Here is a 15,494-nt window from a genome sequence, read left to right as displayed (position 1 = left end):
GGAAGGACTGGATGGCTGAGAGATGCTGCTGGGGGAAAGTGGCTTTAAGCTAGAACTGGAGGATGAGAAGAATTTGGAAATAATGGCAACACTGGGATACAGCATTCTATGAAAAGTGAAGAAGTTTTTAAAGAGTCATGGAAGAAGGCAAATAAAAGACTAATCAATTTCTGTCCTAGGAACAATTTTATTAGTGTTATCCTGCAGATGTTGTGACCAGATCAATTCCATGTTCTAAGGACCAAAGAAGAGAAAAAATCAAGTTGAACTGTAAGGAATAATTCCTTGCCACTGAAACAGTTGAGGAAGAAGATAGAATTAGCAATTTTTTTGAAGTGAAATACTCTCCTAGCATTGAACAACCTGCTGACAAATTAATCATAATGAGTGACTTTCACAAGTTTTAATTTTTATTTTGTGGTAGAATCCTGTACACTATCAGCATCAATTAATTAATACAAAAGTAATGCAATCAATATCCTTAATAAATGAATGTAATCAATATTAAGTAGCCATAGCTCCAATATATACTAAAAAAATCTATATTTTAATAAATTTCAAAACTGTTTTCCCTTTGTTCCTTAAGTTACAAAAAAAGAAGGAAGTTGTTGATCAAGAATTTGAAAGCACATCTTTTTAATGAATAAACTATGTTCTTACAAAAGTACAAATAGTAATTTAGGGAAGTAGTCATAACTTTTAGAGAACCATCAGAATCCTGTTAAGGGTAGTGACACATTCACTAAAGAGTTTTCTAGAAACCCAAGGATCTTTACACATCTTTGAGGAGAAACTAACTTTTGGCTAAAGCAGAACTCAGGAACTGAGATAAAAAAAGCCTTTTGGGGCTTCCCTGGTGGCGCAGTGGTTGAGAGTCCGCCTGCCGATGCAGGGGACACGGGTTCACTCCCCGGTCCGGGAAGACCCCACATGCCACGGAGCAGCTGGGCCCGTGAGCTATGGCCACTGAGCCTGTGCGTCCAGAGCCTGTGCTCCGCAACGGGAGAGGCCACAACAGTGAGAGGCCCGCGTACCGCAAAAAAAAAAAGCCTCTGTATTTTAATATGTGTGGTTGTGATTTGCACACATAATGCAAACAGTTCTTTGGCTTTTTTTTTCTCATAAAAATAATGCAATGATAAAATGAATTGATTTTTCTCAAATCCCCAAGTATATTTATCTTTTTCTTCTTATAATGTCATGCATTATTTTTGGCAGATGATGTTGAAAACAGAAAGTGTTTAGTTTAACCCCTTGGGCAGCTGTGGGTTCTTTCCTTTTCTTTCCAGTTAATGAATAAGCACTTCCTTGCAGCAAAGAATGGAAGTGAAGTTAGCATTTAATTGACAATGGAACAATCTTGAACAAAAACAAGTATCTGAGGGGGAAAAAAATGCCCTCAAGAAATGTATTATGTTTATGCATCTCACGAGATGGAGCCTTCTCTGCACCTGTTTTCAGATGGGAAGAATTCCAGGTCACATACAAGGAATAAACTTCTCTTTTCAAGTTGATTGTTTCTAAATGTAGCTCAACATAATTGGTCCTCACAGTTTATGTTTTCCTTTCAACAAAACACAAAAATCCAGACAGGTTTTGATCTGCAAGCCACTTCAGAATACGTACATCTCTCTTCTCAAAACCTTCATTATTAACAATTATAGTGAATGCTCTCTACCCCTTCTGTAATTAACCCTGTCTAGTTAACATTATTTCTTGCTGAAGCCATTGGTTATTTTCTCAGAGTACTGCGGGTGGGGAAGTGGAGGGATCCTCTCTCCTTAAACGGCAAGGTGAGCAATATTTTCAAGGTCACCCACATTGTGTTCCTATGGGATATATTTGGAAGGCTCTGAATTTGCAAAATCCTGCATCCACAAAAAGTGATGTCAAAAAGGAAACTACCTTATTTGTCTTAAATTTTGATTAGTTTGAAAGGCCTGCTGTTGGCAGTTTGAAAGATGCTACCAATAACTGAGCAGTTCCAGGCTCTACTTTGAAACATGCCTGCGGCCCAGAACTTTTAATATTTATGGGGCATGACCTCTAACTGTCAATGATCACTTATTTTCCACAAAGCTATTTGGGGGCAAATACTGATCGCCTGAGGAGCCAGGAACACATTAAGCTACAGATTCAATACCGTACTTGCAGTAGATGGTAATTTCATCTTCATGGGGACAGTCATCACTGTTGATCACCAAGAGGGCACTCACAATTTGTCACAGAGTGTTGAGGATACCAAGACTTTATAACCCTCCAACAGTAGTCAGATCAGAGCTTGTACCATCCAAAAGAACAATTGTGTAAATGCTGGAGAGGGTGTGGAGAAAAGGGAACCCTCTTGCACTGTTGGTGGGAATGTAAATTAACACAGCCACTATGGAGAACAGTATAGAGTTTCCTTAAAAAACTAAAAATAGAACTACCATACGACACAGCAATCCCACTACTGGGCATATACCCTGAGAAAACCATAATTCAAAGAGAGTCATGTAGCAAAATGTTCATTGCAGCTCTATTTACAATAGCCAGGACATGGAAGCAACCTAAGTGTCTATCAACAGATGAATGGATAAAGAAGATGTGGCACGTATATACAATGTGATATTACTCAGCCATAAAAAGGAACGAAACTGAGTTATTTGTAGTGAGGTGGATGGACCTAGAGATTGTCATACAGAGTGAAGTAAGTCAGAAAGAGAAAAACAAATACCATATGCTAACACATATATATGGAATCTAAAAGAAAAAAGAAAAAAAAATGGTCAGAAGAACCTAGGGGCAAGATGGGAATAAAGATGAAGACCTACCAGAGAATGGACTTGAGGATATGAGGAGGGGGAAGGGTAAGCTGGGACAAAGTGAGAGAGTGGCATGGACATATATACACTACCAAATGTAAAATAGATAGCTAGTGGGAAGAAGCCGCATAGCACAGGGAGATCAGCTTGGTGCTTTGTGACCACCTAGAGGGGTGGGATAGGGAGGGTGGGAGGGAGGGAGATGGAAGAGGGAAGAGATATGGGAACATATGTATATGTATAACTGATTCACTTTGTTATAAAGCAGAAACTAACACACCATTGTAAAGATATTATACTCCAATAAAGTTGTTTAAAAAAAAAAACAGAAAAGACAATTGTGTCACTTGTAAAACATGGCCTTTTGGAAATGTATAAAAGACCAAACTTCAAAGCTATATAAGTGGTTGAAAAATATACATATAACTGAAGGATAATGAGTATACAGAAAGGGATATTTTTTAAATATTTGGGTTGTTACTTCCTTCTTTAAGATGAAAGAATATTAAAGTTTGGGTGCAGCACCCTAATTTTACAGTTTGAGGGAGGACATGAGAAAGGGACTGAAACTTTTGTTCAACCAGACCCAAAGTGTTCCAGAGCCTGTAGAAACCCTCAGAAGAGGTGTGCACAGGACATGGATATCAGTTCCCCAGAGTCCTGCCTCTTGGAGAGAACAGAGTAGTATTTTGAGATGTTTCTCTCCAGTCCTTTTTTATGAGTACATATACTTACATGTCTTCTTATGAGATTTGAAGAGGTTTGTTATAATTCCTTCCTTGGCAACTGGGGATTAAACTTATGAGCAAGCAAAGTGTAAACAGACTATTAACATTTTAATCCTGTGGGAATATGGATTTTGTAGCACCCCATGAACCCAAGAAGTATCCCCATTTGATATAGGATGGCTAATGTGTCCTTTGACAGAGTGGAAAATGCTAATGTAGAAGAAAAAAAAGAAACAGCTGATGATTAACTCATCTTAAAATAGACAATCTGAAATGTTTCATTTGAAATTTCATAAGTAACTGATTTTCTAAGTTTCATTCATTTATTCATTCATTTGTTCACTCAGTGTGTATTTACTGAGTGCTACTAGGCACATGGGATACATCTGTGATCAAAAACAAAGATCTCTCCCCTCAAGTGGCTACATTCTAATGGGGAGAGAAGGAGAAGAAAACATAAATCAATTAATTAATTAATAATCATTATCATTGTATATTGGAAGAAGGTAAGTGTGACAATTTTTTTTTAAATAAAAGTAAGATATAGGATATTGATTGTTATTAGGGTTGGGGTGCAACTTTAAATAAAAAGGTGATACTTGAGCAAAAACTCCAAGAAGGTGAGAGAGGGAGCCATGTAAAACATCTTGGGAAATAGTGTCCCAAGCAGAAGGAACAGCCAGTGCAAAGGCCCTATCACAGAAGCATGGCTAGTGCATTCGAGGAACATGGCCAGTGTGCCAGGGGAGGATTGAGAGAGGGAAGAGAGGAGTAGGAGAGAGATCAGAGAGGTAACAGGAGGTGGGGTGCAGCACATGACACAGGGTCTCGTAGACCTATTGAAGCCTTGCCTTTTACTCTGAAGGAAATGAGAGCCAGCAGAGGGATCTAATTAGCTGTATGGAGGCAAGACTGGGGCAAGGCCAGTTAACAGGCTTGGCACCAACCCAGACAAGAGATAACAGCAGCTCAGATCATGGTGGTAATGGTGCAGGTTGAGCAAAATTGGTAGTATTCTGACTACTTTTTTGTTTGTTTTTTTGCGGTACGCGGGCCTCTCACTGTTGTGGCCTCTCCTGCTGCGGAGCACAGGCTCCGGACGCGCAGGCTCAGCGGCCATGGCTCATGGGCCCAGCAGCTCCGCGGCATGTGGGATCTTCCCGGACCAGGGCACGAACCCGTGTCCCCTGCATCGGCAGGCAGACCCTCAACCACTGCGCCACCAGGGAAGCCCTCTGACTACTTTTTGAATGTAGATAAAACAAGACTGATTCTCTGATTGATTGGAAGGAGGGTGTGAGAGAACAACAGCAATCAAGGGTGCGTCCAAGGATTCTGGTCCGGACAACCAGAAGGATGGAGTCGCCATCCACTGAGTTGGAATGAGCTACAAAAAGGACAGCTTTGGGGGGAAATAGGGTATTCAGTGCTTGATACGTTAAGTTTGAGACGTCCTGGACATCCAAGTAGAGATATTGACAACCTGGAACCAGCTATGTAGGCTTAAGACTTGATCCATGGTCACCAGCAAATGGTCACCAGCATGGTGTTGGTACCAAAGTGCAGAGAGACAGAAGAGTATTTTAAGTATCTCAGCTACTGACTCTGCATTAAAATGGGATTAAGAAATAGCTTGGTAAAGTTAGAAAAGCTGAGATTTGAATCCCAGTTCTTCCATATATGAGCTGGGTAATGCTCATCCAGTTTCTAACCTCTCTGAGATTCCCTTATTCCATCAATAAAGTGGAGCATCTTGAGTCAGGTTCCCAAGAAGCAGAGGCTGAGATGGAGAATTCTGTGTAAGTGGTTTATTGAGAGTGCTCTCAGGAGAAAGGGAGTGGGGAAAGCAGGAGAGGGCAGGGAAAGGAGCTAAGAAAGGCTGGGGTTTCAGCTGAAGTCAAGCTTCAGTCTGATACCATGGGCAGTTCTGGTGCTGGAACTACACCAGAGTTGGTCCCGCCTTGAAGCAAGGGAACCAACAGCATCTCTGACATGGGGGTCATAATAAACACCACTCAAGTTTATTGTGAAATTTAGGGGAGCATAGTGACTATCACATAGTAGGTCTTCTGAGAAAGTTTCTGATCGTCCCTCCTTGTAGCTTTGTGTCAATTCTGAATATTTACCAACAGCCGTATTCCCTCCTCCCTTGTTCAGTGAATGGTTTGCTAGAGGTGCTTCTGATCACATAGAGATCTATTGCTGTTCCCTCCCATTAGAATTTCCTTGTAGAGCTAATTATTCACATATTTAAAAACACAACCCTTTTCTTCAGTAATGAGGCTGTGAGCATGTTTCTTTTTCACAGGCACTATGAATAAAAAATGCTGGAAAAGTGTTCTCCCCACAAATGCTGGGCAGAACACTTTAGTTCCGGAATCTGCATATCAAAACATTTTGTCTGACTTACTCCACTCAGTATGACAATCTCTAGATCCATCCATATTGCTGCAAATAGCATTATTTCATCCTTCTTATGGCTGAGTATTATTCCATTGCATATATGTACCACATCTTTATCCATTCCTCTGTCAATGGACATTTAGATTGCTTTCTTGTCTTGGCTACTGTAAACACTGCTGCAATGAACATTGGGGTACATGTACCCTTTCGGACCATGTTTTTCTCTGGATATATGCCCAGGAGTGGGATTTCTGGATCATATGGTAGCTCTATTTTTAGTTTTTTAAGGAACCTCCATACTGTTCTCCATAGTGGCTGTACCAATTTACATTCCCACCAACAGTGTAGGAAGGTTTCCTTCTCTACACACCCTCTCCAGCATTTATTGTTTGTGGATTTCTTGATGATAGTCATTTTGACTGGTGTGAGGTGATATCTCACTGTAGTTTTGATTTGCAGTTCTCTAACAATTAGCGATGTTGGACATTTTTTCATGTGCCAAAATATCGTATGATATCGCTTACATGCAGAATCTAAAAAGAAATGATAGAAATGAACTTATTTAGAAAACAGAAACAGACTCACAGACTTAGAGAACCAACTTATGGTTTACCAGAGGGGAAGAGTTGGGGGAAGACATAGATAGGGAGTTTGGGATTGACATGTACACACTGCTATATTTAAAATGGATAACCAACAAGGACCTACTGTATAGCACAGGGAACTCTGCTCAATATTATGTAACAACCTAAATGGAAAAAGATTTTGAAAAAGAATAGATACATGTATATGTATAACTGAATCACTTTGCTGTACACCTGAACTATAACAACATTGTTAATCAACTATATTCCAATATAAAATAAAAATTAAAAAAAAGACATTTTGTCTTCTTAGGAGAATCCTGACTCTTGGCAAAGAAAAGAAAAAGTAGGTGAGGAAGTGGGGGGATGGATTCTAAAACAATTTTATCTTTATTGCTAATCTAGAAACCTAGGCGTTTGATCATTACATTAGAAAATGACACAGTGGAACATGTTGACAGCAATAAGAGTCACTTAACAAGTAGAATCAGCCTTAATTTATAAAATACCGTAACACTAGAGAGCAGCTTTGTACTTTGCCTCTGTCCATTTTCTAAGGACAATTTGGAAGGCTGTGTGTTCTGGTTACCTGAGAGTCTTTTTCAGAAAACTATTTTTCTCCCCCAAACTTTATTGTTAAAAAAATCATTCTAAAATCACCCCAAACTGTGTACCTTTGCAAATAGACAATTGAAATTTTTATACTCTAAGCCACAAGGGGGTGTTAGGTGGGATGTGAGCCAAGCAGAGCACCAAAGCCCAGTCAACCCCAGTTGTGAGCAGCTTCATCTTTTTACCCCTGGGGGCCACAGAAATATCAGCATTTTTGCTCTGAGCCAAAGGGCACAAAACTAAGAAAGTACTGGGCAAAGGACTGAAGATGAAGGAGATGGAAGAAACTGAATCAAAGGCCAGGGTCTTGGGTTGGTTTCCTCTCCTGTAAAATGATAAAAGTATCCATCCAGGATATTGCTATGAGAACTGAATCAGTCAATATATGCAAATCACTTCATCTAGTGGTATACAAGAATTCAGTATTATTCCTACTAAATAAGGACCTTAACAAAGTACGTGGCACATAATAGGAGTTTTGTGTGCGATCTGTGGTAAAAGGAATTCAGGAACCCCCAAATCAGATATTTTATGAAAGGAGAGCCACACGGGAGAATAAGAGGAAATTAAACTTCACACTACAAAGAACTATAGAAGGTTCTTCACACTCAGGATCACATGTAATATTTTAAACCGCCTTGGACAACCTATTGTGGTCTATTTTAGAGATGAGGAAATTGAAGCTTAGAGAGGTCCAGTGACTTGCCCAAATTCATACACTCACAGAAAAAATCTCTGTTTAGCTGGAAAGATGCTTCACAGCTTGTCAATTTAACATATTATGTTTTTAGATTGTCTGACTGTCTTGGATCCCCATTCACAAATTTGAGGGACTTGCTGGCTATCCCAACCAAATATCCTTTGGTCCCAAGTTAAGGTGCCCTTGCAGTAACTTGCTGGTTCCTCATTAAGCATGTGAGGGGGGCAGTTCTTGGAGAAAAGACTGTAGGGCAGACCAAACCAAAGGTGTCCATGCCCTAGGAGAGCTTATGCTAAATACTCTTATATGATAAAGATAGTTGGTGATCAAAGGACTCTTGCCTTCATTCAGTCATTCAACAAACTTTTGAGAGTTGGCAGTGTGTAAGGTCCCTATGACAGATGTTTTACCAAAGATAAAGGATATTTACCGGGAGGCTTCAAATTTGAAGGAAGAACCAGGCTTCGAGAAGGCGAGGAGCTCAGCTTCAACCACATTCTCTCCTTAAATGGGTCTTCCAGATCAAATTTCTCAAAGACTCTCATTGTTTCAGCCTTAGTTTCATTCTGATCCCTCGACTAGCTCTTGGGTTAGGACACCCAATTGAGAAACCCAGAAACCCACTAGGATCACACTGGATAGGGATAACAAAGGACAAAAATAGAGCTATTATCAGTTGAAAAGAGGGAGAGATGCTGTGATCTTAAAACCAACAGAGGTTCATTCTGAACAGCACTGTTAATGCTGGAATACAAGAAGAAAAAATATTCCCTTACCTTCAAGAAGATTTTAGACTGAGAGAGATAAGACACGTACACAAACATGTGTATATGTGATATATTCACTACAGAAAGCCCTCAGTGCTTCACTCCCCTCTGAACCACATTCTTTGTAACGTGGTTCTGTGACACCTTCCATCAAGAAGCAGAGCCAGTTTCTGGCTCCTCGCACCCGGGCTGCCTCGAGAGCTACTTTCACTAATAAATGCAGCAGGAGGGCCCATGTGCCAGTTCCAGCCCACCTGTCCCAGCCAAAGCTACCCTGGACCACCTCAAGGCTGCTGAGCCCCAAGCATGAGGACCCAGCAACAAAGAGCAGGGCCACCTCCCAGTCTACAGCTGACCATAAACACAGCTGTGAGCCCACAGGAGACCCGAAGGATAGCCCAGCTGACCCATAGTCTTATGATCAATAATACATTTTTATTATTTTAAGCCACTGAGTTTGGGGGAGTTTATTATGCAGTAATAGCTAACTGAAATTTATGTATTTATAATCCAAGAGAGCATTCAAAGGCAGTTAAAGAAGGCCAGAACTAAATATTACAGGAGTTCAGAGGAAGAGTTGGCTTCTGGATTAGAAAAACAGGAATGAATATTATGGTCCTCAGTCCCCTTCTCATAGAGGTAGTGATATTGTGAGTTAGCTTTGCAGATTAAAAAGAATTTCCTCAGGTAAAGATAAAAGGAGAGCATAACATCTTTATTTTTAATAAGAGTAATTCTTCATTTGAAGTTTTCAATGTCTTTCTAATGTATTTAATATCTTTAAAAAAATTTAATATCTTTAAAAAAGGTTTAGGGCTTCCCTGGTGGCGCAGTGGTTAGGAATCCGCCTGCCAATGCAGGGGACGCTGGTTTAAGCCCTGGTCTGGGAAGATACCACATGCCGTGGAGCAACGAAGCCTGTGCGCCACAACTACTGAGCCTGCGCTCTAGAGCCCGTAAGCCACAACCACTGAGCCCACGTGCCACAACTACTGAAGCCCGCGTGCCTAGAGCCTGTGCTCTGCAACAAGAGAAGCCACTGCAATGAGAAGCCTGTGCATTACAACAGAGTAGCACCTGCTCGCCGCAACTAGAGAAAGCCCTCGTGCAGCAACAAAGACCCAACTCAGCCAAAAATAAATAAATTAATTAAATAAATTTTTAAAAAGGTTTATTCCTTTCCCCTGTGACTGAGAAGAAATTGTATAGATACATAAATTTCTTTTCCTCACATAGCAAGAATCAAGACTAGAATTACAGTTCTGGAAAGGCGATTGTATTTCCAGTGACACTCTACAGCAAACACCTACATCACCCCAGCACCTGTTAAATAAAACATGCATATTTTATTTATAAAGGTCAACTAATTAGCAAGAGTGAGTTTTTATAAAACAGAATTTAAAAGGCAATTATTCTAAGACAGAAACCTAATTGTTATACATTTAACATGTTGAATTATCCAAGAAGAAAGAAAGAAAGCAAGAAAGAAAGAGAGAAAGAGGGAGAGAGAGAAAGAGAGAGGGAGAGAGGGAGAGAGGGAGGGAAGAAAAAGAAAGAAACCCTATAACATTATTCAAGTGGTCCCTAGAAGGTCACCAATGAGAGCTCATCACCTCTCTCACCCGTGATTCAATTATTAAAGTTCAAATTCTAATAATATTGTGAAATAATGAACTATAGGATAAGAATGTTTTTCAAACAAAGTACACGGAAATGAGAATTACTGCTACAGAATAAAACTGTACTACTGATAAAACCATTATCAGAAAACAATTAAATAAAGGGGAAAATTCTGGAGCACAATTACAATAAAATAATAAACACACAGAAGAGAAAACGCCCTTTCCATGTTCCCAGACGCAATCACATAATCACATTTTCCTCACAGAAACAGAATCACACACACACACACTGGGTATCAAGAAGTTATATCAGAACAGTGCTTAAAAGCAGTATACACTAAAGAAAAACAGGAGAAATTATTCTCCAAGTTGCAGTCAAAGTGATGACAGTGTTAACTTTACAAAACCCAGTTCTGATTGGGTCTATCCACTGCCTGAAAATGCTCAGTGGGTCCCTATTATTTACAGAATCAAAATTGAAGTATTAGGTGAGACTCCCTAAAAGCAGAGTCAGGGACTGTTGTGCCCGTCCTTTGGTAAGGTGTGTCCTCAGAGGAAGGGAGGTAAGGGAAGCAGGAAAGGACGGGTTCGAGGGGCCAAGCGAGAATGTGGCCTGGGCTGGAGTCTCGGCTCACCCCATCCCACAAGAGCTCTGAGGCATGAACAGCACCGCAGAGCTGCCTCGTCATGAAGCAAGGAGCAGGCTCTTACACCCCCAGATCGCTACTGGCTGCAGGTTTCCCTGGTGAGGTTGTAACCTCTCAGGCATTTCTGGATGAGGTGGCTCCTACAGAATGGGGAGACTGGAGAAGTGGCAGAGATTAACCAACACTCACAGCAGCTAAAGGAAGAACACACTGGCCAGGCAAAGGGGTCTCGGTGGGACACCAACAGCATCTTCTATGCATCTGTAATCCCGCCCGGACAGCCTTGCTGTCCTAAGCTCCCCTCTCCCCCACTCCCCCCAAGCATGGCACATAGGTACACGTTAACAGCGATGATTTCACAGAGTCTGTTGCCTCGCACTGGACTCCCCTTTCCTCTTTTTCCTCTTCCAAAGCTCCACCTTATTCTTTGTAATCAAGTGCAATTGTTGCCCTCTCAACAAAGTCCCCTTTGATCCCCAGAAAGGATCCGTTACTTATTTTTCTCTATTTCAAGGCCCTTTGTATAATTCACTCTTATGGTATAGCCCATCATTTAAGATATTTGTTAAATGCATTAACCCCCTGGCTAAATCATCAGTCCCATGAGGACGGGGATTGCATGTGGCTGTTTTCCCGTCCCCAACATTGAAATACGGGGCCTGGAGTAGGGTCGTGGCTCTGTGACTGACTGGTGAATAAATAGATGCCTACATGAGAACAATGGTCTTCTCTGGAGAAGAACAAAGTCATTCATTCAGCTTTGGCTTTCTATTCCAACCGGACAATCCAGTGAGCTGTGTCACTGCAATGTCCTGTCTGAGCAGCCTGTTTACTCATAACCTGGGAGGCTTTTAGCCAAAATACTGCATTGTCCATTTCACTGGCGTGGGGCACACCAACAATTAAACGAGGACAATAAAAGGACCACATTCAAGCAAGTGCTGATGCAATTACTGGCATCAGTCACTGGATTCAATTATGTCCAAAAGGAAACATTGAAAACTAAGGGGTAAAAAGAAGGTGCGGATATTGAAAGATAGCGGTCAGACTCACCTTTGCTTCTTAGATCTTTTTAGGTACAGTGATCAAAATGAACTTGCTTATCTTCTCATAGATTTTTTGACCAGTTTTCCCCACTTCCACTTGTTATGAGAGAGACCCAATTCTGAGGCGGGAGTTTTTAAAGACGTATGACACATACCCTGAAAAGTGCACAAACCATAATTAATTAGTTAATAATTAATCATAAATTAATTTTTACTCAGTGAGCACACCTATAAAACCAGCACACACATCAAGAAGTAGAACATCATCAGGAGGCCGGAAATTTCCTGGGTTCCCTCTCAGTCATTACCCTCGAGGGTTACTAGTATCCTGGTTTCTAACACTGTATATTAGTCCAGCCTGCTTAGGAAGAAGGAGAGTCATACAGGGTACACTTTTCTATCTGGCTTCTTTCACTGAACAGTATGTTCATGAGATTCAGGCAGGATGTTGTGTAGAGTTGCACATTATTCATTGTCACTGCTATGTCACAAGCCATTGCATGAATTATGCCATGACTGATTGGCCACTCTGCTATTTATTGATGAGCAGTTGGGTTGTTTTCAGTTTGGGGCTATTAAGATAGTGGTGCCACAAGAATTCTCATACATATTATCTGGTAAACATAGTATGCGTTTCTGTTCAATTCATTACGTTAATGCAGCATAAATGTATTTGATGGTCATCTGTCTTTGTCAAATTACTAGACTGTTAGGTAGAAAATAAAGCTATCCACATTAAAAATAAATTACATTATGAAAAAGTAAATAAAAGAAAAATTGGACACATGAATCAAATGCAACCAATTTTTTAAAAAAATGATTCAGAATAATAGGTATATGGGATTCATTATACTATTCATTCTAATTTTTTGCATATCTGATTTATTTTTCAAAATTAAGGTTTAAAACTTGTGCTTCAAAGTGATCAGTGGAAAATTTCAACAACTATCCCCAAGTAGATGTAAAATTCATGCATGTAATCAGAGAATACAGGCCTATTTAGCTTTGTAAATACTGCCAAAGACTATTGCAAAGAAATATGACCAATTCAAACCTGACTTTTTCCAGTTTTATGGAGACATAATTGACATACACTCTGTATAAGTTTAAGGTTCACAGCATGCTGATTTGATTTCCATATATTGTAAAAAGAAAAAAAATTCTCCTTGTGATGAGAGCTCTTAGAATCTACTCTCTTAACAACTTCCCTATAAATCATACAGCAACGTTACCTATAGTCATCTTGCTGTACATTACTAGTACTTACGTATAACTAGAAGTCTGTACCCTTTGACCACCTGCCTGATTCCGCCTCTCCTATCTCCCACCTCTCATAACCACACACCCGATCCCTTTTCAAACCTGAATTTTTAAAATCCAGACTTTCATTGTACAGATGGACCAGTGTATTCCTGCTAATAGACCCAGCCTGGGCGACCAAGTGTGTAAGATACATAATAGCTATGGCTGGGCTCATTCATTCTCTATCACTAAAGGTAAATAAATCAATAGGAAGGATGAGAACACATTTTGTGGTGGATTATTTACTACATACATTTAACCTGGGTCGACCAGACCAGGTGACACCAATTTCTATTCCTATTCACTTTTCCTCCTTTGCTCAGAAATCTTCAGTCCAGATATTGAACTATTTTTTGGCAATAGAGCACTACGTACTAATACAAATGTGTGGTCTTGGAGCCTTATTACTTTAGCAGGAAATAGCTAGTGCCTCATAATTGAGAACTGGGTTCTGAGGAAATTGATTGTTAAATTTTCATGGGAATTAAGAGTAGTAAAAAAAAATCTGCTGGAAAGGGGTTTGTAAGTATTTTTAAATTTCTGTTTTCTCTATGATACCATGAAGTCCATGACTGTGAACATCTGGTTCATGGTTGCTACCCAGACATCTTGTAAAGTGCCTGACACAGAGTAGTTTTCAGTAACGCTTGTGCACCTAGTTGCTCGTAATATTCATCATGACTCTTGTGCATTTAGGCGAGAGGTCTTAAAGTTGCTCAAAAAGCTGCTCAAAGAAACTCTGTGTGTGTGTGTGTGTGTGTGTGTGTGTGTGTGTGTGTGTGTGCCACTATTTTGGTAAATGGACATCATGGCTTGTGACAGCATGTGATATCATGGCTTTCACTGATTCTGAATTAGAATAAAGGTGAACATGTCTAGTGCTATTTTTCACTTGACTTGATCCAAACCAGTTTGGATCCACACAGGGTGTAAACTAAATGACTGAGGTCACAACTCAATCCAGACTGAAACTGAGAAACTACAGCTGGATGACAAATTGGTCAATTCCACGTACAAACTGAATAATGATAAATGTGCCCACTGGGTACTAGAAACAGTATCTAGATTAGATGCACTGTCTCTAACTCCTACAATGCCGTGAGCAGGCATCATTAGTCTCACTATTCAACTGAAAATGAGAGCGATGAAGTGGCTGACCAAGACCACTTACTTAGTAAACAGAGTGGGGGTTGATTCCAAGCCTGGCTATGTTTGATTTCAAACCTTTTGCTAGTTCTGCTATATCTCAAAGCCCAGGGATTATTTATTTAGTGTCAGGATGGAAAATTAGGAAAAAAACAAAGCATAACAAAGTGTCGAGACTCCTAAGACCGTGTGGGTGTGGAGGATGCAATGCAAGGTTTCTCCCAGGTGGACAGGCCAGCTAGCAAGCCTGCAGTGGTGCCATGGCAACGTGCAGTATCCTTAGCAGAGTCACATTAGGTGATGGATGCCTGTTTTTTGGTTTATAGTGTGTGGGGTTTTTTAACCAGATATTAAGAGAACAAAATGTTTTTTATTATTGGTGTCTTTATTTGAAAATCACTCTGCACATGGACCTCTGGGGAAATGCTGCTCCGTCTTTCAAAGGCAAATTTGCATTTTACACATAGAAGAGTTCTTTCTTGTGATTTGCTTTTCAGTGGGAGCTCTCCAAGGCCCCTTCTTTGGGTTTTAAAATGCTATGATTTTACATCTCATCAAATATAATATAAAAGTTCAAGTTTAATATATCTTACAAAAATTGCCTTCCTGTAGATTATGCCCTTCAGCTATCATTTTAAATTGTAATTTGCAGTTTTGAAATTCTTCCATAAAAGAAGATGTTTTCTTTAGTCAAAATAGAAGTAACTTAATTTTTATTGTCTGGCTAAATTGATCCACTTTTATCCTTTTGTTTGAAGGAGTTGTCATGAATTTGTAGAGTTGCCCCATTTTCCAGGGAAATATATGCATTCTTTGGGTCTCAGAGAATGAAAAATTTGACTTTAAAAGGCACTTAGGATGAAATAGCTATAATTCTATTGTAGTTTTATTACTGAATTCAGTTTTTAAGGGACAAAAGATATTAATTAGCTTAGGTAGCCCTCAACACAATTCAATATATATTTTGGAGCATGTAATACATATGAGTCTCTCGAACATTGAAATAAGGTAAAAAGGGTCTCTTTCATTAAAAGAGTCCACAGAGGAATAGGGTTATTTTGAAAGCTAGTTAAAGCGAGTAAAGGGTCATAGAGGAGTTGGCTTAGAACTGATGAAATGAGTATTTTGCATAA

The 15,494-nt window shown here is 39.9% G+C and overlaps 1 long non-coding RNA gene across 1 annotated transcript in view; it reads right to left on the bottom strand.

The window, feature by feature from the left end:
- LOC137207522 (uncharacterized) overlaps positions 1-15,494 on the bottom strand; it is a 180,737-nt gene that overhangs the window by 72,602 nt on the left and 92,641 nt on the right. The window contains exon 3 of the long non-coding RNA XR_010935136.1: positions 11,921-12,069. This is a non-coding gene — a long non-coding RNA (uncharacterized lncRNA). The remainder of the gene's footprint in view (positions 1-11,920; positions 12,070-15,494) is intronic.

This window comes from Pseudorca crassidens, chromosome 15 (assembly GCF_039906515.1).
Source record: "Pseudorca crassidens isolate mPseCra1 chromosome 15, mPseCra1.hap1, whole genome shotgun sequence".
NCBI lineage: Eukaryota > Metazoa > Chordata > Mammalia > Artiodactyla > Delphinidae > Pseudorca > Pseudorca crassidens.
Note: the sequence above shows the minus strand (reverse complement) of the source record. Positions and strands in the feature narration are given on the sequence as shown.